General features: G+C 64.9%; 15 non-coding genes across 15 annotated transcripts; 9 read left to right on the top strand and 6 right to left on the bottom strand.

Moving 5' to 3' along the window:
• Positions 1-403: 403 nt before the first annotated feature.
• On the bottom strand, positions 404-477 carry TRNAN-GUU (transfer RNA asparagine (anticodon GUU)). The gene has a single exon. It is a non-coding gene; the product is annotated as a tRNA-Asn (tRNA).
• Positions 478-792: 315 nt separating this feature from the next.
• TRNAL-CAG (transfer RNA leucine (anticodon CAG)) lies at positions 793-875 on the top strand. Its single transcript has one exon. It is a non-coding gene; the product is annotated as a tRNA-Leu (tRNA).
• Positions 876-3,506: 2,631 nt separating this feature from the next.
• TRNAN-GUU (transfer RNA asparagine (anticodon GUU)) lies at positions 3,507-3,580 on the bottom strand. The gene has a single exon. It is a non-coding gene; the product is annotated as a tRNA-Asn (tRNA).
• A 315-nt stretch (positions 3,581-3,895) lies between these two features.
• On the top strand, positions 3,896-3,978 carry TRNAL-CAG (transfer RNA leucine (anticodon CAG)). The gene has a single exon. It is a non-coding gene; the product is annotated as a tRNA-Leu (tRNA).
• A 3,016-nt stretch (positions 3,979-6,994) lies between these two features.
• On the top strand, positions 6,995-7,077 carry TRNAL-CAG (transfer RNA leucine (anticodon CAG)). Its single transcript has one exon. It is a non-coding gene; the product is annotated as a tRNA-Leu (tRNA).
• A 2,626-nt stretch (positions 7,078-9,703) lies between these two features.
• Positions 9,704-9,777, bottom strand: TRNAN-GUU (transfer RNA asparagine (anticodon GUU)). The gene has a single exon. It is a non-coding gene; the product is annotated as a tRNA-Asn (tRNA).
• A 315-nt stretch (positions 9,778-10,092) lies between these two features.
• TRNAL-CAG (transfer RNA leucine (anticodon CAG)) lies at positions 10,093-10,175 on the top strand. Its single transcript has one exon. It is a non-coding gene; the product is annotated as a tRNA-Leu (tRNA).
• Positions 10,176-13,191: 3,016 nt separating this feature from the next.
• On the top strand, positions 13,192-13,274 carry TRNAL-CAG (transfer RNA leucine (anticodon CAG)). The gene has a single exon. It is a non-coding gene; the product is annotated as a tRNA-Leu (tRNA).
• Positions 13,275-15,905: 2,631 nt separating this feature from the next.
• Positions 15,906-15,979, bottom strand: TRNAN-GUU (transfer RNA asparagine (anticodon GUU)). The gene has a single exon. It is a non-coding gene; the product is annotated as a tRNA-Asn (tRNA).
• Positions 15,980-16,294: 315 nt separating this feature from the next.
• On the top strand, positions 16,295-16,377 carry TRNAL-CAG (transfer RNA leucine (anticodon CAG)). Its single transcript has one exon. It is a non-coding gene; the product is annotated as a tRNA-Leu (tRNA).
• Positions 16,378-19,005: 2,628 nt separating this feature from the next.
• TRNAN-GUU (transfer RNA asparagine (anticodon GUU)) lies at positions 19,006-19,079 on the bottom strand. The gene has a single exon. It is a non-coding gene; the product is annotated as a tRNA-Asn (tRNA).
• A 315-nt stretch (positions 19,080-19,394) lies between these two features.
• On the top strand, positions 19,395-19,477 carry TRNAL-UAG (transfer RNA leucine (anticodon UAG)). Its single transcript has one exon. It is a non-coding gene; the product is annotated as a tRNA-Leu (tRNA).
• A 2,816-nt stretch (positions 19,478-22,293) lies between these two features.
• TRNAL-UAG (transfer RNA leucine (anticodon UAG)) lies at positions 22,294-22,376 on the top strand. The gene has a single exon. It is a non-coding gene; the product is annotated as a tRNA-Leu (tRNA).
• A 2,418-nt stretch (positions 22,377-24,794) lies between these two features.
• On the bottom strand, positions 24,795-24,868 carry TRNAN-GUU (transfer RNA asparagine (anticodon GUU)). The gene has a single exon. It is a non-coding gene; the product is annotated as a tRNA-Asn (tRNA).
• Positions 24,869-25,183: 315 nt separating this feature from the next.
• Positions 25,184-25,266, top strand: TRNAL-UAG (transfer RNA leucine (anticodon UAG)). Its single transcript has one exon. It is a non-coding gene; the product is annotated as a tRNA-Leu (tRNA).
• Positions 25,267-27,422: the final 2,156 nt, after the last annotated feature.

Genomic DNA, 27,422 nt, shown 5'->3' with positions numbered 1-27,422 from the left:
AGGCAGCTGGAACCAAATGAGAAAGGTCCCCCCGGCTTGCCCAAATGGGGGAGGAGGGCCATCCGGCGGAAGAGCATGCGATGAATCTTGAGTGGGTGGCCGCCAAGACATATCGGAGAGGCCCTTGCGCTGCCCCGTCCCAAGGTGGGTTTGGGAAAGTAGGCTTTGGGCAGAAGAGCAGGCCGGTTTCAGAGGCGGCTCTTGTGGCGGGGATCGCTGCTCAGCGTTGCGTGGTTGGGCACCCCGACACGTTAAGTGTCGAAATCCTTGGAGCGCACAGAGGCAAAAGGAGCCTCGGAGTCCCGAGGCCGCTCGGCGCAACGCAGGAAGTGAGACGCACCGGGGCCGGAAAAAGCTCTCCCTGCCTACTCCAAAAGGGGGCTGGGCAGGGCACGCCAAGCACCGTCCCTGGGTGGGCTCGAACCACCAACCTTCCGGTTAACAGCCGAACGCGCTGGCCCATTGCGCCACAGAGACGAGGCAGGCCAAGCCTGCGCCCCGCTCGTCTCCTTCTCTGTCCGCCGAGCGCCCCACCAGGCTGTGCAGCGAAGCATATGCCCCGGGGCCCCTCCTGGGCTCTGCCCAGCGAGGAAGAGGCTGCTGGGTTGCCCCTGGCAGAGGCAATTCCTCTCCAGGCAGCCCCCGGTTGCTGGCGGGCCTCCTGGCTTCCTCAAGAGACCTCATGGCCGCTGGGGCACTCTCCGCCCGGGCTCGGGGGTGCAAGGAACCCAGCGCGCGGGCCCGGGAAGAGGGTGCTGGGCTGAAGGGCGCGGCCAGGGCCCGCCCCTGCGTGTCAGGATGGCCGAGCGGTCGAAGGCGCTGCGTTCAGGTCGCAGTCTCCCCTGGAGGCGTGGGTTCGAGTCCCACTCCTGACAGCAGCCCCTTCTTTTCCCTGCGAGGCTCCCTCCCTGCCTGCACAGCTGTTGCTCTTGCAGTGGAGAAGGACACAGCAGCTTCCCCCAGGAGGCTGCAAGCTTCCCAGATGCCCAAGGCGGGAGGCGCGGCTCCCAGGCTGCGCTGGCTCTGCGCGGGATTGCCCGTGGGCACTACCCTCGGCAGGACGGCTCCTTTTTGCTGCCAACCCGGTTTGGCAATCTTGAGCATATCCAGCTGCGCAGGCCACCCCTTGGTGCCTGCCGCCCGCTACTCCCTCCCGGAGACTCCGGGAAGTGTGTGCCCACCCCCGGGGCCCTGCCCTAGGTGGCTGGGGGCGGCCGGGCCCGGCAGGCACTTGCCCCTGCACTCGGGCTTAACTGTGAGCTCAGCGAATGGAGTGGATGGAGCCACCTGCGAGTCCACCCGCAAGCCTGTGGTCTGCTGCTGCCCTGTGGGGCCTGCCTGAGGTGCCTGGGGACCGCAGGGCCTAGCAGGCAGCTGGCGCCGGGCACTGGGGATGCCTGAAGTGAGGAGCGTCTCCCGCAGCCAGGCCTAGGCCTGCTGGCACTTCTCCCTGGAGCTGGGCCCTGCAGGTAGCTGAATGGCTGGGTAGAGGCCGCGGGGCAGAAGGCTGGGATCTGGAGCCAATGTTGGGCAGGGAGAGCCAGGGAAGAGTGCGGGGGGGGGTGGGGTGAGGGGGGATGCGGGGCAGGGGTGAGGATGGAGACTGAAGCCTGGCAGGGGGCACTTTTGGGAGGCTTAAGCCCCTGGTGGTTGTGTGGGTGCTCCGAGTGTCGTTGCCCGACTGCACCCTGGGGAGTTGACTGGGTGGGAAAGGCTTGGCGGCAGGAATTGTGGGCGCCAGGTCAACCCTACGCATTTCTCTGGGGCCATGGAGACAGCAGGTCAACCCCATGCAATTGTAGGGGGATTTCCAGGCCCCAGGCCAACCCCATGCATTTCTCTGGGGCGTTGGAGACAGCAGGGCAACCCTATGCAATTGTAGGGGGACTTCCAGGCCCCAGGCCAATCCCATGCATTTCTCTGGGGCGTTGGAGACACCGCGTCAACCCGATGCATTTCTGTGGGGCCTTGGGGACACCAGGTCAACCCTATGCAGTTCTTTGGGGATTTCCTGCCACCAGGCCTACCCCGCGCATTTCTGCGGGGACTTGGAAACACCAGGCCAACCCCATGCCTTTCTATGGGGCGTTGGAGGCACCGGGTCAACCCTATGCATTTGTATGGGGACTTCCAGGCACCAGGTTCATCCCCCGTGCATTCCTCTGGGGACTTCCTGGCACCAAGTCAACCCCTTCGTTCCTTTGGGGACTTGGAGAGACGACTTCTACCCCATTCAAGCCTGCGGGGACTTTCAGACACCAGGCCTACCCCAGGCATTCCTATGGGGACTTGTCAGCAAACAAGTCGACCCCATTGCTTGCTATCGGGACTGCCAGACACCAGGTCTACCCTGTTTTGAAGTGCAGGGTTGGCTTCTGGGACACCAGGTCAACCCCATCGATGTGTGCGGGAGGGAGAGGCTGGCGAGTGGGAGGGGAGCTCCCTGTCTCAGAGCCTCGCTGCCTGCCTGCCCTCTGCGTGGGCAAATCACCCGCCAGGCGCCAGGTCGACCCGGGCCTGGAAAAGAGAGGGAAGGGGAGAACGGCCTGACCCTCCGCTTGCAAGGGTCCCCTGACCGCCTCCCCCACCTTGTGCCAGCCTCCGGGAGAGGCTCTGCTTGCCGCGGGCATGGTGGCGCCCCCGCCACTCCCGGAGGAGCTGGCAGTCGGGTGGGGTGCCGCGTTCAGAGACGAAAGCTTGTGGCAAGGGCTGACTTTCAATAGATCGCAGCGAGGGAGCTTCTCTGCTACGTACGAAACCCTGAATCAGGTCGTCTACGAATGATTTAGCACCAGGGTCCCCATGAACAAGCCGGGCTCTGTCTTGCCCAGGTCCGTTGAGCAAGCAGCCGGCAGCTGGGGAGGGAAGAGCTGGCTGCTCTCAGAAGCCACCTGCCCTGTGACTCCAGTGCCACGTCACGAGGCGCTCAGGACCCGGACTGTGAATCTCACGTCTGAACACACGGGTCCGTCCGGAGTCACGGAAAGGCCTCGGGCCTTCCTTTTCTGCCCCACCCCCAAAATCGACACGCGCTAGGTGGCCTGGGGGGTGCCCAATCTGGACGCAAAAGGTTCAGCGAAGGAGTCTGGAAGGCACGCAGGCCAGGCAGCTGGAACCAAATGAGAAAGGTCCCCCCGGCTTGCCCAAATGGGGGAGGAGGGCCATCCGGCGGAAGAGCATGCGATGAATCTTGAGTGGGTGGCCGCCAAGACATATCGGAGAGGCCCTTGCGCTGCCCCGTCCCAAGGTGGGTTTGGGAAAGTAGGCTTTGGGCAGAAGAGCAGGCCGGTTTCAGAGGCGGCTCTTGTGGCGGGGATCGCTGCTCAGCGTTGCGTGGTTGGGCACCCCGACACGTTAAGTGTCGAAATCCTTGGAGCGCACAGAGGCAAAAGGAGCCTCGGAGTCCCGAGGCCGCTCGGCGCAACGCAGGAAGTGAGACGCACCGGGGCCGGAAAAAGCTCTCCCTGCCTACTCCAAAAGGGGGCTGGGCAGGGCACGCCAAGCACCGTCCCTGGGTGGGCTCGAACCACCAACCTTCCGGTTAACAGCCGAACGCGCTGGCCCATTGCGCCACAGAGACGAGGCAGGCCAAGCCTGCGCCCCGCTCGTCTCCTTCTCTGTCCGCCGAGCGCCCCACCAGGCTGTGCAGCGAAGCATATGCCCCGGGGCCCCTCCTGGGCTCTGCCCAGCGAGGAAGAGGCTGCTGGGTTGCCCCTGGCAGAGGCAATTCCTCTCCAGGCAGCCCCCGGTTGCTGGCGGGCCTCCTGGCTTCCTCAAGAGACCTCATGGCCGCTGGGGCACTCTCCGCCCGGGCTCGGGGGTGCAAGGAACCCAGCGCGTGGGCCCGGGAAGAGGGTGCTGGGCTGAAGGGCGCGGCCAGGGCCCACCCCTGCGTGTCAGGATGGCCGAGCGGTCGAAGGCGCTGCGTTCAGGTCGCAGTCTCCCCTGGAGGCGTGGGTTCGAGTCCCACTCCTGACAGCAGCCCCTTCTTTTCCCTGCGAGGCTCCCTCCCTGCCTGCACAGCTGTTGCTCTTGCAGTGGAGAAGGACACAGCAGCTTCCCCCAGGAGGCTGCAAGCTTCCCAGATGCCCAAGGCGGGAGGCGCGGCTCCCAGGCTGCGCTGGCTCTGCGCGGGATTGCCCGTGGGCACTACCCTCGGCAGGACGGCTCCTTTTTGCTGCCAACCCGGTTTGGCAATCTTGAGCATATCCAGCTGCGCAGGCCACCCCTTGGTGCCTGCCGCCCGCTACTCCCTCCCGGAGACTCCGGGAAGTGTGTGCCCACCCCCGGGGCCCTGCCCTAGGTGGCTGGGGGCGGCCGGGCCCGGCAGGCACTTGCCCCTGCACTCGGGCTTAACTGTGAGCTCAGCGAATGGAGTGGATGGAGCCACCTGCGAGTCCACCCGCAAGCCTGTGGTCTGCTGCTGCCCTGTGGGGCCTGCCTGAGGTGCCTGGGGACCGCAGGGCCTAGCAGGCAGCTGGCGCCGGGCACTGGGGATGCCTGAAGTGAGGAGCGTCTCCCGCAGCCAGGCCTAGGCCTGCTGGCACTTCTCCCTGGAGCTGGGCCCTGCAGGTAGCTGAATGGCTGGGTAGAGGCCGCGGGGCAGAAGGCTGGGATCTGGAGCCAATGTTGGGCAGGGAGAGCCAGGGAAGAGTGCGGGGGGGGGGTGAGGGGGGATGCGGGGCAGGGGTGAGGATGGAGACTGAAGCCTGGCAGGGGGCACTTTTGGGAGGCTTAAGCCCCTGGTGGTTGTGTGGGTGCTCCGAGTGTCGTTGCCCGACTGCACCCTGGGGAGTTGACTGGGTGGGAAAGGCTTGGCGGCAGGAATTGTGGGCGCCAGGTCAACCCTACGCATTTCTCTGGGGCCATGGAGACAGCAGGTCAACCCCATGCAATTGTAGGGGGATTTCCAGGCCCCAGGCCAACCCCATGCATTTCTCTGGGGCGTTGGAGACAGCAGGGCAACCCTATGCAATTGTAGGGGGACTTCCAGGCCCCAGGCCAATCCCATGCATTTCTCTGGGGCGTTGGAGACACCGCGTCAACCCGATGCATTTCTGTGGGGCCTTGGGGACACCAGGTCAACCCTATGCAATTCTTTGGGGATTTCCTGCCACCAGGCCTACCCCGCGCATTTCTGCGGGGACTTGGAAACACCAGGCCAACCCCATGCCTTTCTATGGGGCGTTGGAGGCACCGGGTCAACCCTATGCATTTGTATGGGGACTTCCAGGCACCAGGTTCATCCCCCGTGCATTCCTCTGGGGACTTCCTGGCACCAAGTCAACCCCTTCGTTCCTTTGGGGACTTGGAGAGACGACTTCTACCCCATTCAAGCCTGCGGGGACTTTCAGACACCAGGCCTACCCCAGGCATTCCTATGGGGACTTGTCAGCAAACAAGTCGACCCCATTGCTTGCTATCGGGACTGCCAGACACCAGGTCTACCCTGTTTTGAAGTGCAGGGTTGGCTTCTGGGACACCAGGTCAACCCCATCGATGTGTGCGGGAGGGAGAGGCTGGCGAGTGGGAGGGGAGCTCCCTGTCTCAGAGCCTCGCTGCCTGCCTGCCCTCTGCGTGGGCAAATCACCCGCCAGGCGCCAGGTCGACCCGGGCCTGGAAAAGAGAGGGAAGGGGAGAACGGCCTGACCCTCCGCTTGCAAGGGTCCCCTGACCGCCTCCCCCACCTTGTGCCAGCCTCCGGGAGAGGCTCTGCTTGCCGCGGGCATGGTGGCGCCCCCGCCACTCCCGGAGGAGCTGGCAGTCGGGTGGGGTGCCGCGTTCAGAGACGAAAGCTTGTGGCAAGGGCTGACTTTCAATAGATCGCAGCGAGGGAGCTTCTCTGCTACGTACGAAACCCTGAATCAGGTCGTCTACGAATGATTTAGCACCAGGGTCCCCATGAACAAGCCGGGCTCTGTCTTGCCCAGGTCCGTTGAGCAAGCAGCCGGCAGCTGGGGAGGGAAGAGCTGGCTGCTCTCAGAAGCCACCTGCCCTGTGACTCCAGTGCCACGTCACGAGGCGCTCAGGACCCGGACTGTGAATCTCACGTCTGAACACACGGGTCCGTCCGGAGTCACGGAAAGGCCTCGGGCCTTCCTTTTCTGCCCCACCCCCAAAATCGACACGCGCTAGGTGGCCTGGGGGGTGCCCAATCTGGACGCAAAAGGTTCAGCGAAGGAGTCTGGAAGGCACGCAGGCCAGGCAGCTGGAACCAAATGAGAAAGGTCCCCCCGGCTTGCCCAAATGGGGGAGGAGGGCCATCCGGCGGAAGAGCATGCGATGAATCTTGAGTGGGTGGCCGCCAAGACATATCGGAGAGGCCCTTGCGCTGCCCCGTCCCAAGGTGGGTTTGGGAAAGTAGGCTTTGGGCAGAAGAGCAGGCCGGTTTCAGAGGCGGCTCTTGTGGCGGGGATCGCTGCTCAGCGTTGCGTGGTTGGGCACCCCGACACGTTAAGTGTCAAAATCCTTGGAGCGCACAGAGGCAAAAGGAGCCTCGGAGTCCCGAGGCCGCTCGGCGCAACGCAGGAAGTGAGACGCACCGGGGCCGGAAAAAGCTCTCCCTGCCTACTCCAAAAGGGGGCTGGGCAGGGCACGCCAAGCACCGTCCCTGGGTGGGCTCGAACCACCAACCTTCTGGTTAACAGCCGAATGCGCTGGCCCATTGCGCCACAGAGACGAGGCAGGCCAAGCCTGCGCCCCGCTCGTCTCCTTCTCTGTCCGCCGAGCACCCCACCAGGCTGTGCAGCGAAGCATATGCCCCGGGGCCCCTCCTGGGCTCTGCCCAGCGAGGAAGAGGCTGCTGGGTTGCCCCTGGCAGAGGCAATTCCTCTCCAGGCAGCCCCCGGTTGCTGGCGGGCCTCCTGGCTTCCTCAAGAGACCTCATGGCCGCTGGGGCACTCTCCGCCCGGGCTCGGGGGTGCAAGGAACCCAGCGCGCGGGCCCGGGAAGAGGGTGCTGGGCTGAAGGGCGCGGCCAGGGCCCGCCCCTGCGTGTCAGGATGGCCGAGCGGTCGAAGGCGCTGCGTTCAGGTCGCAGTCTCCCCTGGAGGCGTGGGTTCGAGTCCCACTCCTGACAGCAGCCCCTTCTTTTCCCTGCGAGGCTCCCTCCCTGCCTGCACAGCTGTTGCTCTTGCAGTGGAGAAGGACACAGCAGCTTCCCCCAGGAGGCTGCAAGCTTCCCAGATGCCCAAGGCGGGAGGCGCGGCTCCCAGGCTGCGCTGGCTCTGCGCGGGATTGCCCGTGGGCACTACCCTCGGCAGGACGGCTCCTTTTTGCTGCCAACCCGGTTTGGCAATCTTGAGCATATCCAGCTGCGCAGGCCACCCCTTGGTGCCTGCCGCCCGCTACTCCCTCCCGGAGACTCCGGGAAGTGTGTGCCCACCCCCGGGGCCCTGCCCTAGGTGGCTGGGGGCGGCCGGGCCCGGCAGGCACTTGCCCCTGCACTCGGGCTTAACTGTGAGCTCAGCGAATGGAGTGGATGGAGCCACCTGCGAGTCCACCCGCAAGCCTGTGGTCTGCTGCTGCCCTGTGGGGCCTGCCTGAGGTGCCTGGGGACCGCAGGGCCTAGCAGGCAGCTGGCGCCGGGCACTGGGGATGCCTGAAGTGAGGAGCGTCTCCCGCAGCCAGGCCTAGGCCTGCTGGCACTTCTCCCTGGAGCTGGGCCCTGCAGGTAGCTGAATGGCTGGGTAGAGGCCGCGGGGCAGAAGGCTGGGATCTGGAGCCAATGTTGGGCAGGGAGAGCCAGGGAAGAGTGCGGGGGGGGGTGAGGGGGGATGCGGGGCAGGGGTGAGGATGGAGACTGAAGCCTGGCAGGGGGCACTTTTGGGAGGCTTAAGCCCCTGGTGGTTGTGTGGGTGCTCCGAGTGTCGTTGCCCGACTGCACCCTGGGGAGTTGACTGGGTGGGAAAGGCTTGGCGGCAGGAATTGTGGGCGCCAGGTCAACCCTACGCATTTCTCTGGGGCCATGGAGACAGCAGGTCAACCCCATGCAATTGTAGGGGGATTTCCAGGCCCCAGGCCAACCCCATGCATTTCTCTGGGGCGTTGGAGACAGCAGGGCAACCCTATGCAATTGTAGGGGGACTTCCAGGCCCCAGGCCAATCCCATGCATTTCTCTGGGGCGTTGGAGACACCGCGTCAACCCGATGCATTTCTGTGGGGCCTTGGGGACACCAGGTCAACCGTATGCAGTTCTTTGGGGATTTCCTGCCACCAGGCCTACCCCGCGCATCTCTGTGGGGACTTGGAAACACCAGGCCAACCCCATGCCTTTCTATGGGGCGTTGGAGGCACCGGGTCAACCCTATGCATTTGTATGGGGACTTCCAGGCACCAGGTTCATCCCCCGTGCATTCCTCTGGGGACTTCCTGGCACCAAGTCAACCCCTTCATTCCTTTGGGGACTTGGAGAGACGACTTCTACCCCATTCAAGCCTGCGGGGACTTTCAGACACCAGGCCTACCCCAGGCATTCCTATGGGGACTTGTCAGCAAACAAGTCGACCCCATTGCTTGCTATCGGGACTGCCAGACACCAGGTCTACCCTGTTTTGAAGTGCAGGGTTGGCTTCTGGGACACCAGGTCAACCCCATCGATGTGTGCGGGAGGGAGAGGCTGGCGAGTGGGAGGGGAGCTCCCTGTCTCAGAGCCTCGCTGCCTGCCTGCCCTCTGCGTGGGCAAATCACCCGCCAGGCGCCAGGTCGACCCGGGCCTGGAAAAGAGAGGGAAGGGGAGAACGGCCTGACCCTCCGCTTGCAAGGGTCCCCTGACCGCCTCCCCCACCTTGTGCCAGCCTCCGGGAGAGGCTCTGCTTGCCGCGGGCATGGTGGCGCCCCCGCCACTCCCGGAGGAGCTGGCAGTCGGGTGGGGTGCCGCGTTCAGAGACGAAAGCTTGTGGCAAGGGCTGACTTTCAATAGATCGCAGCGAGGGAGCTTCTCTGCTACGTACGAAACCCTGAATCAGGTCGTCTACGAATGATTTAGCACCAGGGTCCCCATGAACAAGCCGGGCTCTGTCTTGCCCAGGTCCGTTGAGCAAGCAGCCGGCAGCTGGGGAGGGAAGAGCTGGCTGCTCTCAGAAGCCACCTGCCCTGTGACTCCAGTGCCACGTCACGAGGCGCTCAGGACCCGGACTGTGAATCTCACGTCTGAACACACGGGTCCGTCCGGAGTCACGGAAAGGCCTCGGGCCTTCCTTTTCTGCCCCACCCCCAAAATCGACACGCGCTTGGTGGCCTGGGGGGTGCCCAATCTGGACGCAAAAGGTTCAGCGAAGGAGTCTGGAAGGCACGCAGGCCAGGCAGCTGGAACCAAATGAGAAAGGTCCCCCCGGCTTGCCCAAATTGGGGAGGAGGGCCATCCGGCGGAAGAGCATGCGATGAATCTTGAGTGGGTGGCCGCCAAGACATATCGGAGAGGCCCTTGCGCTGCCCCGTCCCAAGGTGGGTTTGGGAAAGTAGGCTTTGGGCAGAAGAGCAGGCCGGTTTCAGAGGCGGCTCTTGTGGCGGGGATCGCTGCTCAGCGTTGCGTGGTTGGGCACCCCGACACGTTAAGTGTCGAAATCCTTGGAGCGCACAGAGGCAAAAGGAGCCTCGGAGTCCCGAGGCCGCTCGGCGCAACGCAGGAAGTGAGACGCACCGGGGCCGGAAAAAGCTCTCCCTGCCTACTCCAAAAGGGGGCTGGGCAGGGCACGCCAAGCACCGTCCCTGGGTGGGCTCGAACCACCAACCTTCCGGTTAACAGCCGAACGCGCTGGCCCATTGCGCCACAGAGACGAGGCAGGCCAAGCCTGCGCCCCGCTCGTCTCCTTCTCTGTCCGCCGAGCGCCCCACCAGGCTGTGCAGCGAAGCATATGCCCCGGGGCCCCTCCTGGGCTCTGCCCAGCGAGGAAGAGGCTGCTGGGTTGCCCCTGGCAGAGGCAATTCCTCTCCAGGCAGCCCCCGGTTGCTGGCGGGCCTCCTGGCTTCCTCAAGAGACCTCATGGCCGCTGGGGCACTCTCCGCCCGGGCTCGGGGGTGCAAGGAACCCAGCGCGTGGGCCCGGGAAGAGGGTGCTGGGCTGAAGGGCGCGGCCAGGGCCCGCCCCTGCGTGTCAGGATGGCCGAGCGGTCGAAGGCGCTGCGTTCAGGTCGCAATCTCCCCTGGAGGCGTGGGTTCGAGTCCCACTCCTGACAGCAGCCCCTTCTTTTCCCTGCGAGGCTCCCTCCCTGCCTGCACAGCTGTTGCTCTTGCAGTGGAGAAGGACACAGCAGCTTCCCCCAGGAGGCTGCAAGCTTCCCAGATGCCCAAGGCGGGAGGCGCGGCTCCCAGGCTGCGCTGGCTCTGCGCGGGATTGCCCGTGGGCACTACCCTCGGCAGGACGGCTCCTTTTTGCTGCCAACCCGGTTTGGCAATCTTGAGCATATCCAGCTGCGCAGGCCACCCCTTGGTGCCTGCCGCCCGCTACTCCCTCCCGGAGACTCCGGGAAGTGTGTGCCCACCCCCGGGGCCCTGCCCTAGGTGGCTGGGGGCGGCCGGGCCCGGCAGGCACTTGCCCCTGCACTCGGGCTTAACTGTGAGCTCAGCGAATGGAGTGGATGGAGCCACCTGCGAGTCCACCCGCAAGCCTGTGGTCTGCTGCTGCCCTGTGGGGCCTGCCTGAGGTGCCTGGGGACCGCAGGGCCTAGCAGGCAGCTGGCGCCGGGCACTGGGGATGCCTGAAGTGAGGAGCGTCTCCCGCAGCCAGGCCTAGGCCTGCTGGCACTTCTCCCTGGAGCTGGGCCCTGCAGGTAGCTGAATGGCTGGGTAGAGGCCGCGGGGCAGAAGGCTGGGATCTGGAGCCAATGTTGGGCAGGGAGAGCCAGGGAAGAGTGCGGGGGGGGGGTGAGGGGGGATGCGGGGCAGGGGTGAGGATGGAGACTGAAGCCTGGCAGGGGGCACTTTTGGGAGGCTTAAGCCCCTGGTGGTTGTGTGGGTGCTCTGAGTGTCGTTGCCCGACTGCACCCTGGGGAGTTGACTGGGTGGGAAAGGCTTGGCGGCAGGAATTGTGGGCGCCAGGTCAACCCTACGCATTTCTCTGGGGCCATGGAGACAGCAGGTCAACCCCATGCAATTGTAGGGGGATTTCCAGGCCCCAGGCCAACCCCATGCATTTCTCTGGGGCGTTGGAGACAGCAGGGCAACCCTATGCAATTGTAGGGGGACTTCCAGGCCCCAGGCCAATCCCATGCATTTCTCTGGGGCGTTGGAGACACCGCGTCAACCCGATGCATTTCTGTGGGGCCTTGGGGACACCAGGTCAACCCTATGCAGTTCTTTGGGGATTTCCTGCCACCAGGCCTACCCCGCGCATTTCTGCGGGGACTTGGAAACACCAGGCCAACCCCATGCCTTTCTATGGGGCGTTGGAGGCACTGGGTCAACCCTATGCATTTGTATGGGGACTTCCAGGCACCAGGTTCATCCCCCGTGCATTCCTCTGGGGACTTCCTGGCACCAAGTCAACCCCTTCATTCCTTTGGGGACTTGGAGAGACGACTTCTACCCCATTCAAGCCTGCGGGGACTTTCAGACACCAGGCCTACCCCAGGCATTCCTATGGGGACTTGTCAGCAAACAAGTCGACCCCATTGCTTGCTATCGGGACTGCCAGACACCAGGTCTACCCTGTTTTGAAGTGCAGGGTTGGCTTCTGGGACACCAGGTCAACCCCATCGATGTGTGCGGGAGGGAGAGGCTGGCGAGTGGGAGGGGAGCTCCCTGTCTCAGAGCCTCGCTGCCTGCCTGCCCTCTGCGTGGGCAAATCACCCGCCAGGCGCCAGGTCGACCCGGGCCTGGAAAAGAGAGGGAAGGGGAGAACGGCCTGACCCTCCGCTTGCAAGGGTCCCCTGACCGCCTCCCCCACCTTGTGCCAGCCTCCGGGAGAGGCTCTGCTTGCCGCGGGCATGGTGGCGCCCCCGCCACTCCCGGAGGAGCTGGCAGTCGGGTGGGGTGCCGCGTTCAGAGACGAAAGCTTGTGGCAAGGGCTGGCTTTCAATAGATCGCAGCGAGGGAGCTTCTCTGCTACGTACGAAACCCTGAATCAGGTCGTCTACGAATGATTTAGCACCAGGGTCCCCATGAACAAGCCGGGCTCTGTCTTGCCCAGGTCCGTGGAGCAAGCAGCCGGCAGCTGGGGAGGGAAGAGCTGGCTGCTCTCAGAAGCCACCTGCCCTGTGACTCCAGTGCCACGTCACGAGGCGCTCAGGACCCGGACTGTGAATCTCACGTCTGAACACACGGGTCCGTCCGGAGTCACGGAAAGGCCTCGGGCCTTCCTTTTCTGCCCCACTCCCAAAATCGACACGCGCTTGGTGGCCTGGGGGGTGCCCAATCTGGACGCAAAAGGTTCAGCGAAGGAGTCTGGAAGGCACGCAGGCCAGGCAGCTGGAACCAAATGAGAAAGGTCCCCCCGGCTTGCCCAAATGGGGGAGGAGGGCCACCCGGCGGAAGAGCATGCGATGAATCTTGAGTGGGTGGCCGCCAAGACATATCGGAGAGGCCCTTGCGCTGCCCCGTCCCAAGGTGGGTTTGGGAAAGTAGGCTTTGGGCAGAAGAGCAGGCCGGTTTCAGAGGCGGCTCTTGTGGCGGGGATCGCTGCTCAGCGTTGCGTGGTTGGGCACCCCGACACGTTAAGTGTCGAAATCCTTGGAGCGCACAGAGGCAAAAGGAGCCTCGGAGTCCCGAGGCCGCTCGGCGCAACGCAGGAAGTGAGACGCACCGGGGCCGGAAAAAGCTCTCCCTGCCTATTCCAAAAGGGGGCTGGGCAGGGCACGCCAAGCACCGTCCCTGGGTGGGCTCAAACCACCAACCTTCCGGTTAACAGCCGAACGCGCTGGCCCATTGCTCCACAGAGACGAGGCAGGCCAAGCCTGCGCCCCGCTCGTCTCCTTCTCTGTCCGCCGAGCGCCCCACCAGGCTGTGCAGCGAAGCATATGCCCCGGGGCCCCTCCTGGGCTCTGCCCAGCGAGGAAGAGGCTGCTGGGTTGCCCCTGGCAGAGGCAATTCCTCTCCAGGCAGCCCCCGGTTGCTGGCGGGCCTCCTGGCTTCCTCAAGAGACCTCATGGCCGCTGGGGCACTCTCCGCCCGGGCTCGGGGGTGCAAGGAACCCAGCGCGTGGGCCCGGGAAGAGGGTGCTGGGCTGAAGGGCGCGGCCAGGGCCCGCCCCTGCGTGTCAGGATGGCCGAGCGGTCGAAGGCGCTGCGTTCAGGTCGCAGTCTCCCCTGGAGGCGTGGGTTCGAGTCCCACTCCTGACAGCAGCCCCTTCTTTTCCCTGCGAGGCTCCCTCCCTGCCTGCACAGCTGTTGCTCTTGCAGTGGAGAAGGACACAGCAGCTTCCCCCAAGAGGCTGCAAGCTTCCCAGATGCCCAAGGCGGGAGGCGCGGCTCCCAGGCTGCGCTGGCTCTGCGCGGGATTGCCCGTGGGCACTACCCTCGGCACGACGGCTCCTTTTTGCTGCCAACCCGGTTTGGCAATCTTGAGCATATCCAGCTGCGCAGGCCACCCCTTGGTGCCTGCCGCCCGCTACTCCCTCCCGGAGACTCCGGGAAGTGTGTGCCCACCCCCGGGGCCCTGCCCTAGGTGGCTGGGGGCGGCCGGGCCCGGCAGGCACTTGCCCCTGCACTCGGGCTTAACTGTGAGCTCAGCGAATGGAGTGGATGGAGCCACCTGCGAGTCCACCCGCAAGCCTGTGGTCTGCTGCTGCCCTGTGGGGCCTGCCTGAGGTGCCTGGGGACCGCAGGGCCTAGCAGGCAGCTGGCGCCGGGCACTGGGGATGCCTGAAGTGAGGAGCGTCTCCCGCAGCCAGGCCTAGGCCTGCTGGCACTTCTCCCTGGAGCTGGGCCCTGCAGGTAGCTGAATGGCTGGGTAGAGGCCGCGGGGCAGAAGGCTGGGATCTGGAGCCAATGTTGGGCAGGGAGAGCCAGGGAAGAGTGCGGGGGGGGGTGGGGTGAGGGGGGATGCGGGGCAGGGGTGAGGATGGAGACTGAAGCCTGGCAGGGGGCACTTTTGGGAGGCTTAAGCCCCTGGTGGTTGTGTGGGTGCTCCGAGTGTCGTTGCCCGACTGCACCCTGGGGAGTTGACTGGGTGGGAAAGGCTTGGCGGCAGGAATTGTGGGCGCCAGGTCAACCCTACGCATTTCTCTGGGGCCATGGAGACAGCAGGTCAACCCCATGCAATTGTAGGGGGATTTCCAGGCCCCAGGCCAACCCCATGCATTTCTCTGGGGCGTTGGAGACAGCAGGGCAACCCTATGCAATTGTAGGGGGACTTCCAGGCCCCAGGCCAATCCCATGCATTTCTCTGGGGCGTTGGAGACACCGCGTCAACCCGATGCATTTCTGTGGGGCCTTGGGGACACCAGGTCAACCCTATGCAATTCTTTGGGGATTTCCTGCCACCAGGCCTACCCCGCGCATTTCTGTGGGGACTTGGAAACACCAGGCCAACCCCATGCCTTTCTATGGGGCGTTGGAGGCACCGGGTCAACCCTATGCATTTGTATGGGGACTTCCAGGCACCAGGTTCATCCCCCGTGCATTCCTCTGGGGACTTCCTGGCACCAAGTCAACCCCTTCGTTCCTTTGGGGACTTGGAGAGACGACTTCTACCCCATTCAAGCCTGCGGGGACTTTCAGACACCAGGCCTACCCCAGGCATTCCTATGGGGACTTGTCAGCAAACAAGTCGACCCCATTGCTTGCTATCGGGACTGCCAGACACCAGGTCTACCCTGTTTTGAAGTGCAGGGTTGGCTTCTGGGACACCAGGTCAACCCCATCGATGTGTGCGGGAGGGAGAGGCTGGCGAGTGGGAGGGGAGCTCCCTGTGTCAGAGCCTCGCTGCCTGCCTGCCCTCTGCGTGGGCAAATCACCCGCCAGGCGCCAGGTCGACCCGGGCCTGGAAAAGAGAGGGAAGGGGAGAACGGCCTGACCCTCCGCTTGCAAGGGTCCCCTGACCGCCTCCCCCACCTTGTGCCAGCCTCCGGGAGAGGCTCTGCTTGCCGCGGGCATGGTGGCGCCCCCGCCACTCCCGGAGGAGCTGGCAGTCGGGTGGGGTGCCGCGTTCAGAGACGAAAGCTTGTGGCAAGGGCTGACTTTCAATAGATCGCAGCGAGGGAGCTTCTCTGCTACGTACGAAACCCTGAATCAGGTCGTCTACGAATGATTTAGCACCAGGGTCCCCATGAACAAGCCGGGCTCTGTCTTGCCCAGGTCCGTTGAGCAAGCAGCCGGCAGCTGGGGAGGGAAGAGCTGGCTGCTCTCAGAAGCCACCTGCCCTGTGACTCCAGTGCCACGTCACGAGGCGCTCAGGACCCGGACTGTGAATCTCACGTCTGAACACACGGGTCCGTCCGGAGTCACGGAAAGGCCTCGGGCCTTCCTTTTCTGCCCCACCCCCAAAATCGACACGCGCTTGGTGGCCTGGGGGGTGCCCAACCTGGACGCAAAAGGTTCAGCGAAGGAGTCTGGAAGGCACGCAGGCCAGGCAGCTGGAACCAAATGAGAAAGGTCCCCCCGGCTTGCCCAAATGGGGGAGGAGGGCCATCCGGCGGAAGAGCATGCGATGAATCTTGAGTGGGTGGCCGCCAAGACATATCGGAGAGGCCCTTGCGCTGCCCCGTCCCAAGGTGGGTTTGGGAAAGTAGGCTTTGGGCAGAAGAGCAGGCCGGTTTCAGAGGCGGCTCTTGTGGCGGGGATCGCTGCTCAGCGTTGCGTGGTTGGGCACCCCGACACGTTAAGTGTCGAAATCCTTGGAGCGCACAGAGGCAAAAGGAGCCTCGGAGTCCCGAGGCCGCTCGGCGCAACGCAGGAAGTGAGACGCACCGGGGCCGGAAAAAGCTCTCCCTGCCTACTCCAAAAGGGGGCTGGGCAGGGCACGCCAAGCACCGTCCCTGGGTGGGCTCGAACCACCAACCTTCCGGTTAACAGCCGAACGCGCTGGCCCATTGCGCCACAGAGACGAGGCAGGCCAAGCCTGCGCCCCGCTCGTCTCCTTCTCTGTCCGCCGAGCGCCCCACCAGGCTGTGCAGCGAAGCATATGCCCCGGGGCCCCTCCTGGGCTCTGCCCAGCGAGGAAGAGGCTGCTGGGTTGCCCCTGGCAGAGGCAATTCCTCTCCAGGCAGCCCCCGGTTGCTGGCGGGCCTCCTGGCTTCCTCAAGAGACCTCATGGCCGCTGGGGCACTCTCCGCCCGGGCTCGGGGGTGCAAGGAACCCAGCGCGCGGGCCCGGGAAGAGGGTGCTGGGCTGAAGGGCGCGGCCAGGGCCCACCCCTGCGTGTCAGGATGGCCGAGCGGTCGAAGGCGCTGCGTTCAGGTCGCAGTCTCCCCTGGAGGCGTGGGTTCGAGTCCCACTCCTGACAGCAGCCCCTTCTTTTCCCTGCGAGGCTCCCTCCCTGCCTGCACAGCTGTTGCTCTTGCAGTGGAGAAGGACACAGCAGCTTCCCCCAAGAGGCTGCAAGCTTCCCAGATGCCCAAGGCGGGAGGCGCGGCTCCCAGGCTGCGCTGGCTCTGCGCGGGATTGCCCGTGGGCACTACCCTCGGCAGGACGGCTCCTTTTTGCTGCCAACCCGGTTTGGCAATCTTGAGCATATCCAGCTGCGCAGGCCACCCCTTGGTGCCTGCCGCCCGCTACTCCCTCCCGGAGACTCCGGGAAGTGTGTGCCCACCCCCGGGGCCCTGCCCTAGGTGGCTGGGGGCGGCCGGGCCCGGCAGGCACTTGCCCCTGCACTCGGGCTTAACTGTGAGCTCAGCGAATGGAGTGGATGGAGCCACCTGCGAGTCCACCCGCAAGCCTGTGGTCTGCTGCTGCCCTGTGGGGCCTGCCTGAGGTGCCTGGGGACCGCAGGGCCTAGCAGGCAGCTGGCGCCGGGCACTGGGGATGCCTGAAGTGAGGAGCGTCTCCCGCAGCCAGGCCTAGGCCTGCTGGCACTTCTCCCTGGAGCTGGGCCCTGCAGGTAGCTGAATGGCTGGGTAGAGGCCGCGGGGCAGAAGGCTGGGATCTGGAGCCAATGTTGGGCAGGGAGAGCCAGGGAAGAGTGCGGGGGGGGGGGTGAGGGGGGATGCGGGGCAGGGGTGAGGATGGAGACTGAAGCCTGGCAGGGGGCACTTTTGGGAGGCTTAAGCCCCTGGTGGTTGTGTGGGTGCTCCGAGTGTCGTTGCCCGACTGCACCCTGGGGAGTTGACTGGGTGGGAAAGGCTTGGCGGCAGGAATTGTGGGCGCCAGGTCAACCCTACGCATTTCTCTGGGGCCATGGAGACAGCAGGTCAACCCCATGCAATTGTAGGGGGATTTCCAGGCCCCAGGCCAACCCCATGCATTTCTCTGGGGCGTTGGAGACAGCAGGGCAACCCTATGCAATTGTAGGGGGACTTCCAGGCCCCAGGCCAATCCCATGCATTTCTCTGGGGCGTTGGAGACACCGCGTCAACCCGATGCATTTCTGTGGGGCCTTGGGGACACCAGGTCAACCCTATGCAGTTCTTTGGGGATTTCCTGCCACCAGGCCTACCCCGCGCATTTCTGTGGGGACTTGGAAACACCAGGCCAACCCCATGCCTTTCTATGGGGCGTTGGAGGCACCGGGTCAACCCTATGCATTTGTATGGGGACTTCCAGGCACCAGGTTCATCCCCCGTGCATTCCTCTGGGGACTTCCTGGCACCAAGTCAACCCCTTCATTCCTTTGGGGACTTGGAGAGACGACTTCTACCCCATTCAAGCCTGCGGGGACTTTCAGACACCAGGCCTACCCCAGGCATTCCTATGGGGACTTGTCAGCAAACAAGTCGACCCCATTGCTTGCTATCGGGACTGCCAGACACCAGGTCTACCCTGTTTTGAAGTGCAGGGTTGGCTTCTGGGACACCAGGTCAACCCCATCGATGTGTGCGGGAGGGAGAGGCTGGCGAGTGGGAGGGGAGCTCCCTGTCTCAGAGCCTCGCTGCCTGCCTGCCCTCTGCGTGGGCAAATCACCCGCCAGGCGCCAGGTCGACCCGGGCCTGGAAAAGAGAGGGAAGGGGAGAACGGCCTGACCCTCCGCTTGCAAGGGTCCCCTGACCGCCTCCCCCACCTTGTGCCAGCCTCCGGGAGAGGCTCTGCTTGCCGCGGGCATGGTGGCGCCCCCGCCACTCCCGGAGGAGCTGGCAGTCGGGTGGGGTGCCGCGTTCAGAGACGAAAGCTTGTGGCAAGGGCTGACTTTCAATAGATCGCAGCGAGGGAGCTTCTCTGCTACGTACGAAACCCTGAATCAGGTCGTCTACGAATGATTTAGCACCAGGGTCCCCATGAACAAGCCGGGCTCTGTCTTGCCCAGGTCCGTTGAGCAAGCAGCCGGCAGCTGGGGAGGGAAGAGCTGGCTGCTCTCAGAAGCCACCTGCCCTGTGACTCCAGTGCCACGTCACGAGGCGCTCAGGACCCGGACTGTGAATCTCACGTCTGAACACACGGGTCCGTCCGGAGTCACGGAAAGGCCTCGGGCCTTCCTTTTCTGCCCCACCCCCAAAATCGACACGCGCTTGGTGGCCTGGGGGGTGCCCAATCTGGACGCAAAAGGTTCAGCGAAGGAGTCTGGAAGGCACGCAGGCCAGGCAGCTGGAACCAAATGAGAAAGGTCCCCCCGGCTTGCCCAAATGGGGGAGGAGGGCCATCCGGCGGAAGAGCATGCGATGAATCTTGAGTGGGTGGCCGCCAAGACATATCGGAGAGGCCCTTGCGCTGCCCCGTCCCAAGGTGGGTTTGGGAAAGTAGGCTTTGGGCAGAAGAGCAGGCCGGTTTCAGAGGCGGCTCTTGTGGCGGGGATCGCTGCTCAGCGTTGCGTGGTTGGGCACCCCGACACGTTAAGTGTCGAAATCCTTGGAGCGCACAGAGGCAAAAGGAGCCTCGGAGTCCCGAGGCCGCTCGGCGCAACGCAGGAAGTGAGACGCACCGGGGCCGGAAAAAGCTCTCCCTGCCTACTCCAAAAGGGGGCTGGGCAGGGCACGCCAAGCACCGTCCCTGGGTGGGCTCGAACCACCAACCTTCCGGTTAACAGCCGAACGCGCTGGCCCATTGCGCCACAGAGACGAGGCAGGCCAAGCCTGCGCCCCGCTCGTCTCCTTCTCTGTCCGCCGAGCGCCCCACCAGGCTGTGCAGCGAAGCATATGCCCCGGGGCCCCTCCTGGGCTCTGCCCAGCGAGGAAGAGGCTGCTGGGTTGCCCCTGGCAGAGGCAATTCCTCTCCAGGCAGCCCCCGGTTGCTGGCGGGCCTCCTGGCTTCCTCAAGAGACCTCATGGCCGCTGGGGCACTCTCCGCCCGGGCTCGGGGCTGCAAAGAACCCAGCGCGTGGGCCCGGAAAGAGGGTGCTGGGCTGAAGGGCGCGGCCCGCAGGTCCCCCACCCTGTCCGGATGGCCGAGCGGTCGAAGGCGCTGCGTTTAGGTCGCAGTCTCCCCTGGAGGCGTGGGTTCGAGTCCCGCTCCTGACAGCAGCCCCCTCTTTTCCCTGCGAGCTTCCCTCCCTGCCTGCACAGCTGTTGCTCTTGCAGTGGAGAAGGACACAGCAGCTTCCCCCAAGAGGCTGCAAGCTTCCCAGATGCCCAGGGCGGGAGGCGCAGCTCCCAGGCTGCGCTGGCTCTGTGTTGGGTTGCCCGTGGGCACGGCCCTCGGCAGGACGGCTCCTTTTTCCCGCCAACCCGGTTTGGCAATCTGGAGCGTATCCAGCTGCGCAGGCCACCCCTTGGTGCCTGCCGCCTGCTGCTCCCTCCTGGAGTCTCCGGGAAGTGCGTGCCCACCCCCGGGGCCCTGCCCGAGGTGGCTGGGGGCAGCCGGGCCCGGCTGGCACTTGCCCCCGCACTCGGGGTTCACTGTGAGCTCAGCGAATGGAGTGGATGGAGCCACCTGCGAGTCCACCCGCAAGCCTGTGGTCTGCTGCTGCCCTGTGGGGCCTGCCTGAGGTGCCTGGGGACCGCAGGGCCTAGCAGGCAGCTGGCGCCGGGCACTGGGGAAGCCTGAAGTGAGGAGCGTCTCCCGCAGCCAGGCCTAGGCCTGCTGGCACTTCTCCCTGGAGCTGGGCCCTGCAGGTAGCTGAATGGCTGGGTAGAGGCCGCGGGGCAGAAGGCTGGGACCTGGAGCCAGTGTTGGGCAGGGAGAGCCGGGGAAGGGAGGGGGGGTGAGGATGGAGGCTTAAGCCTGGCAGGGGCACTTTTGGGAGGCTTCAGCCCCTGGTGGTTGCGTGCGTGCTCTGAGTGTTGTTGCCCGACTGCACGCTGGGTAGTCGATTGGGTGCGAAACGCTTGGCGGCAGGAATTGTGGGCGCCAGGTCAACCCCATGCATTTCTCTGGGGCCTTGGAGACACCAGGTCAACCCTAGGCATTTCTCTGGGGCCTTGGGGACACCAGGTCAACCCTATGCAATTCTAGGGGGATTTCCAGGCCCCAGGCCAACCCCCTGCATTTCTATGGGGCGTTGGAGACAGCAGCCAACCCTCTGCCTTTCTATGGGGACTTCCAGGCACCAGGTCAAGCCCAGGCGTTCCTCTGGGGACTTGCAGGCACCAAGTCAAGCCCATGCATTCCTCTGGGGACTTGGAGAGACCACCTCTACCCCATTCAAGCCTGTGGGGACCTTCAGACACCAGGTCCACCCCAGGCATTCCTGTGGGGCCTTGTCAGAAAACAAGTCTACCCCATTGATTGGTATCGGGACTGCCAGACACCAGGTCTACCCTGTTTTGAAGTGCAGGGCTGGCTTCTGGGACACCAGGTCAACCCCGGCCATGCGTGCGGGCGGGAGAGGCCGGCGAGTCGGAGGGGAGCTCCCTGTTTCAGAGCCTCGCTGCCTGCCAGCCCTCTGCGTGGGCGAGTCACCCGCCTGGCGCCAGGTCAACCCGGGCCTGGGGGAGAGGGAAGGGGAGAACGGCCAGACCCTCCGCCTGCAAGGGTCCCCCGACCGCCTCCCCCACCTCCTGCCAGCCTCCGGGAGGGGCTGTGCTTGCCGCGGGCAGGGTGGCGCCCCCCCCCGCCCCCACTCCCGGAGGAGCTGGCAGCCGGCTGGGTGCCGCGTTGAGACACAAAAGCTTGTGGCAAGGGCTGACTTTCAATAGATCGCAGCGAGGGAGCTTCTCTGCTACGTAGGAAACCCTGAATCAGGTCGTCTACGGACGGCTTAGCACCAGGCTCCCCATGAACAAGCCGGGCTCTGTCTTGCCCAGGTCCGTCGAGCAAGCAGCCGGCAGCTGGGGAGGGAAGAGCTGGCTGCACTCAGAAGCCACCTGCCCTGTGACTCCAGTGCCACGTCACGAGCCGCTCAGGACCCGGGCTGTGAATCTCACGTCTGAACACACGGGTCCGTCCGGAGTCACGGAAAGGCCTCGGGCCTTCCTTTTCTGCCCCACCCCCAAAATCGACACGCACTCGGTGGCCTGGGGGGTGCCCAATCTGGACGCAAAAGGTTCAGCGAAGGAGTCTGGAAGGCACGCAGGCCAGGCAGCTGGAACCAAATGAGAACGGTCCCCCCGGCTTGCCCAAATGGGGGAGGAGGGCCACCCGGCGGAAGAGCGTCCGTCCGATGAATCTTGAGCGGATGGCCGCCAAGACATATCGGAGCGGCCCTTGCGCTCCCCCTTCCCAACGTGGGTTTGGGAAAGTAGCCTTTGGGCAGAAGAGCAGGCCGGTTTCAGAGGCGGCTCTTCTGGCGGGGATCACTGCTCAGCGTGGCGTGGTTGGGCACCCCGACACGTTAAGTGTCCAAATCCTTGGAGCGCAGAGTGCAGGGAGGCAAAAGGAGCCTCGCAGTCCCGAGACCGCTTGGCGCAACGCAGGAAGTGAGACCCACCATGGACAGACAAAGCTCTCCGTGCCGTTCCTTCCTACTCCAAAAGGGGAGGGGGGGCGCCAGGGGGCCCGCCAAGCACCGTCCCTGGGGGGGCTCGAACCACCAGCCTTCCGGTTAACAGCCGAACGCGCTGGCCCATTGCGCCACAGAGACGAGGCAGGCCAGGTCTGCGCCCCCCTCGTGTCCTTCTCTGTCCGCCGAGCGCCCCCAAAAGGCTGTGCAGCGAAGCATATGCCCCGGGGCCCCTCCTGGGCTTTGCCCAGCGAGGAAGAGGCTGCTGGGTTCCCCCTGGCAGAGGCAATTCCTCTCCAGGCAGCCCCAGGTGCTGGCGGGCCTCCTGGCTTCCTCAAGAGACCTCATGGTGGCTGGGGCACTCTCCGCCCGGGCTCGGGGCTGCAAAGAACCCAGCGCGTGGGCCCGGAAAGAGGGTGCTGGGCTGAAGGGCGCGGCCCGCAGGCCCCCCTGCCTGTCAGGATGGCCGAGCGGTCGAAGGCGCTGCGTTTAGGTCGCAGTCTCCCCTGGAGGCGTGGGTTCGAGTCCCGCTCCTGACAGCAGCCCCTTCTTTTCCCTGCGAGCTTCCCTCCCTGCCTGCACAGCTGTTGCTCTTGCAGTGGAGAAGGACACAGCAGCTTCCCCCAAGAGGCTGCAAGCTTCCCAGATGCCCAGGGCGGGAGGCGCAGCTCCCAGGCTGCGCTGGCTCTGTGTTGGGTTGCCCGTGGGCACGGCCCTCGGCAGGACGGCTCCTTTTTCCTGCCAACCCGGTTTGGCAATCTGGAGCGTATCCAGCTGCGCAGGCCACCCCTTGGTGCCTGCCGCCTGCTGCTCCCTCCTGGAGTCTCCGGGAAGTGCGTGCCCACCCCCGGGGCCCTGCCCGAGGTGGCTGGGGGCAGCCGGGCCCGGCTGGCACTTGCCCCCGCACTCGGGGTTCACTGTGAGCTCAGCGAATGGAGTGGATGGAGCCACCTGCGAGTCCACCCGCAAGCCTGTGGTCTGCTGCTGCCCTGTGGGGCCTGCCTGAGGTGCCTGGGGACCGCAGGGCCTAGCAGGCAGCTGGCGCCGGGCACTGGGGAAGCCTGAAGTGAGGAGCGTCTCCCGCAGCCAGGCCTAGGCCTGCTGGCACTTCTCCCTGGAGCTGGGCCCTGCAGGTAGCTGAATGGCTGGGTAGAGGCCGCGGGGCAGAAGGCTGGGACCTGGAGCCAGTGTTGGGCAGGGAGAGCCGGGGAAGGGAGGGGGGGTGAGGATGGAGGCTTAAGCCTGGCAGGGGCACTTTTGGGAGGCTTCAGCCCCTGGTGGTTGCGTGCGTGCTCTGAGTGTTGTTGCCCGACTGCACGCTGGGTAGTCGATTGGGTGCGAAACGCTTGGCGGCAGGAATTGTGGGCGCCAGGTCAACCCCATGCATTTCTCTGGGGCCTTGGAGACACCAGGTCAACCCTAGGCATTTCTCTGGGGCCTTGGGGACACCAGGTCAACCCTATGCAATTCTAGGGGGATTTCCAGGCCCCAGGCCAACCCCCTGCATTTCTATGGGGCGTTGGAGACAGCAGGCCAACCCTCTGCCTTTCTATGGGGACTTCCAGGCACCAGGTCAAGCCCAGGCGTTCCTCTGGGGACTTGCAGGCACCAAGTCAAGCCCATGCATTCCTCTGGGGACTTGGAGAGACCACCTCTACCCCATTCAAGCCTGTGGGGACTTTCAGACACCAGGTCCACCCCAGGCATTCCTGTGGGGCCTTGTCAGAAAACAAGTCTACCCCATTGATTGGTATCGGGACTGCCAGACACCAGGTCTACCCTGTTTTGAAGTGCAGGGCTGGCTTCTGGGACACCAGGTCAACCCCGGCCATGCGTGCGGGCGGGAGAGGCCGGCGAGTCGGAGGGGAGCTCCCTGTTTCAGAGCCTCGCTGCCTGCCAGCCCTCTGCGTGGGCGAGTCACCCGCCTGGCGCCAGGTCAACCCGGGCCTGGGGGAGAGGGAAGGGGAGAACGGCCAGACCCTCCGCTTGCAAGGGTCCCCCGACCGCCTCCCCCACCTCCTGCCAGCCTCCGGGAGGGGCTCTGCTTGCCGCGGGCAGGGTGGCGCCCCCCCCCGCCCCCACTCCCGGAGGAGCTGGCAGCCGGCTGGGTGCCGCGTTGAGAGACGAAAGCTTGTGGCAAGGGCTGACTTTCAATAGATCGCAGCGAGGGAGCTTCTCTGCTACGTAGGAAACCCTGAATCAGGTCGTCTACGGACGGCTTAGCACCAGGCTCCCCATGAACAAGCCGGGCTCTGTCTTGCCCAGGTCCGTCGAGCAAGCAGCCGGCAGCTGGGGAGGGAAGAGCTGGCTGCTCTCAGAAGCCACCTGCCCTGTGACTCCAGTGCCACGTCACGAGCCGCTCAGGACCCGGGCTGTGAATCTCACGTCTGAACACACGGGTCCGTCCGGAGTCACGGAAAGGCCTCGGGCCTTCCTTTTCTGCCCCACCCCCAAAATCGACACGCACTCGGTGGCCTGGGGGGTGCCCAATCTGGACGCAAAAGGTTCAGCGAAGGAGTCTGGAAGGCACGCAGGCCAGGCAGCTGGAACCAAATGAGAACGGTCCCCCCGGCTTGCCCAAATGGGGGAGGAGGGCCACCCGGCGGAAGAGCGTCCGTCCGATGAATCTTGAGCGGATGGCCGCCAAGACATATCGGAGCGGCCCTTGCGCTCCCCCTTCCCAACGTGGGTTTGGGAAAGTAGCCTTTGGGCAGAAGAGCAGGCCGGTTTCAGAGGCGGCTCTTCTGGCGGGGATCACTGCTCAGCGTGGCGTGGTTGGGCACCCCGACACGTTAAGTGTCCAAATCCTTGGAGCGCAGAGTGCAGGGAGGCAAAAGGAGCCTCGCAGTCCCGAGACCGCTTGGCGCAACGCAGGAAGTGAGACCCACCATGGACAGACAAAGCTCTCCGTGCCGTTCCTTCCTACTCCAAAAGGGGAGGGGGGGCGCGCCAAGCACCGTCCCTGGGTGGGCTCGAACCACCAGCCTTCCGGTTAACAGCCGAACGCGCTGGCCCATTGCGCCACAGAGACGAGGCAGGCCAGGTCTGCGCCCCCCTCGTGTCCTTCTCTGTCCGCCGAGCGCCCCCAAAAGGCTGTGCAGCGAAGCATATGCCCCGGGGCCCCTCCTGGGCTTTGCCCAGCGAGGAAGAGGCTGCTGGGTTCCCCCTGGCAGAGGCAATTCCTCTCCAGGCAGCCCCAGGTGCTGGCGGGCCTCCTGGCTTCCTCAAGAGACCTCATGGTGGCTGGGGCACTCTCCGCCCGGGCTCGGGGCTGCAAAGAACCCAGCGCGTGGGCCCGGAAAGAGGGTGCTGGGCTGAAGGGCGCGGCCCGCAGGCCCCCCAGCCTGTCAGGATGGCCGAGCGGTCGAAGGCGCTGCGTTTAGGTCGCAGTCTCCCCTGGAGGCGTGGGTTCGAGTCCCGCTCCTGACAGCAGCCCCTTCTTTTCCCTGCGAGCTTCCCTCCCTGCCTGCACAGCTGTTGCTCTTGCAGTGGAGAAGGACACAGCAGCTTCCCCCAAGAGGCTGCAAGCTTCCCAGATGCCCAGGGCGGGAGGCGCAGCTCCCAGGCTGCGCTGGCTCTGTGTTGGGTTGCCCGTGGGCACGGCCCTCGGCAGGACGGCTCCTTTTTCCCGCCAACCCGGTTTGGCAATCTGGAGCGTATCCAGCTGCGCAGGCCACCCCTTGGTGCCTGCCGCCTGCTGCTCCCTCCTGGAGTCTCCGGGAAGTGCGTGCCCACCCCCGGGGCCCTGCCCGAGGTGGCTGGGGGCAGCCGGGCCCGGCTGGCACTTGCCCCCGCACTCGGGGTTCACTGTGAGCTCAGCGAATGGAGTGGATGGAGCCACCTGCGAGTCCACCCGCAAGCCTGTGGTCTGCTGCTGCCCTGTGGGGCCTGCCTGAGGTGCCTGGGGACCGCAGGGCCTAGCAGGCACCTGGCGCCGGGCACTGGGGAAGCCTGAAGTGAGGAGCGTCTCCCGCAGCCAGGCCTAGGCCTGCTGGCACTTCTCCCTGGAGCTGGGCCCTGCAGGTAGCTGAATGGCTGGGTAGAGGCCGCGGGGCAGAAGGCTGGGACCTGGAGCCAGTGTTGGGCAGGGAGAGCCGGGGAAGGGAGGGGGGGTGAGGATGGAGGCTTAAGCCTGGCAGGGGCACTTTTGGGAGGCTTCAGCCCCTGGTGGTTGCGTGCGTGCTCTGAGTGTTGTTGCCCGACTGCACGCTGGGTAGTCGATTGGGTGCGAAACGCTTGGCGGCAGGAATTGTGGGCGCCAGGTCAACCCCATGCATTTCTCTGGGGCCTTGGAGACACCAGGTCAACCCTAGGCATTTCTCTGGGGCCTTGGGGACACCAGGTCAACCCTATGCAATTCTAGGGGGATTTCCAGGCCCCAGGCCAACCCCCTGCATTTCTATGGGGCGTTGGAGACAGCAGGCCAACCCTCTGCCTTTCTATGGGGACTTCCAGGCACCAGGTCAAGCCCAGGCGTTCCTCTGGGGACTTGCAGGCACCAAGTCAAGCCCATGCATTCCTCTGGGGACTTGGAGAGACCACCTCTACCCCATTCAAGCCTGTGGGGACTTTCAGACACCAGGTCCACCCCAGGCATTCCTGTGGGGCCTTGTCAGAAAACAAGTCTACCCCATTGATTGGTATCGGGACTGCCAGACACCAGGTCTACCCTGTTTTGAAGTGCAGGGCTGGCTTCTGGGACACCAGGTCAACCCCGGCCATGCGTGCGGGCGGGAGAGGCCGGCGAGTCGGAGGGGAGCTCCCTGTTTCAGAGCCTCGCTGCCTGCCAGCCCTCTGCGTGGGCGAGTCACCCGCCTGGCGCCAGGTCAACCCGGGCCTGGGGGAGAGGGAAGGGGAGAACGGCCAGACCCTCCGCTTGCAAGGGTCCCCCGACCGCCTCCCCCACCTCCTGCCAGCCTCCGGGAGGGGCTCTGCTTGCCGCGGGCAGGGTGGCGCCCCCCCCCCGCCCCCACTCCCGGAGGAGCTGGCAGCCGGCTGGGTGCCGCGTTGAGACACAAAAGCTTGTGGCAAGGGCTGACTTTCAATAGATCGCAGCGAGGGAGCTTCTCTGCTACGTAGGAAACCCTGAATCAGGTCGTCTACGGACGGCTTAGCACCAGGCTCCCCATGAACAAGCCGGGCTCTGTCTTGCCCAGGTCCGTCGAGCAAGCAGCCGGCAGCTGGGGAGGGAAGAGCTGGCTGCTCTCAGAAGCCACCTGCCCTGTGACTCCAGTGCCACGTCACGAGCCGCTCAGGACCCGGGCTGTGAATCTCACGTCTGAACACACGGGTCCGTCCGGAGTCACGGAAAGGCCTCGGGCCTTCCTTTTCTGCCCCACCCCCAAAATCGACACGCACTCGGTGGCCTGGGGGGTGCCCAATCTGGACGCAAAAGGTTCAGCGAAGGAGTCTGGAAGGCACGCAGGCCAGGCAGCTGGAACCAAATGAGAACGGTCCCCCCGGCTTGCCCAAATGGGGGAGGAGGGCCACCCGGCGGAAGAGCGTCCGTCCGATGAATCTTGAGCGGATGGCCGCCAAGACATATCGGAGCGGCCCTTGCGCTCCCCCTTCCCAACGTGGGTTTG

This window comes from Alligator mississippiensis, chromosome 15, assembly GCF_030867095.1.
Source record: "Alligator mississippiensis isolate rAllMis1 chromosome 15, rAllMis1, whole genome shotgun sequence".
In the NCBI taxonomy this organism is placed as follows: domain Eukaryota; kingdom Metazoa; phylum Chordata; order Crocodylia; family Alligatoridae; genus Alligator; species Alligator mississippiensis.
The sequence above is the reverse complement of the archived record's forward strand: the minus strand, read 5'-3'. Positions and strand labels throughout refer to the sequence as shown.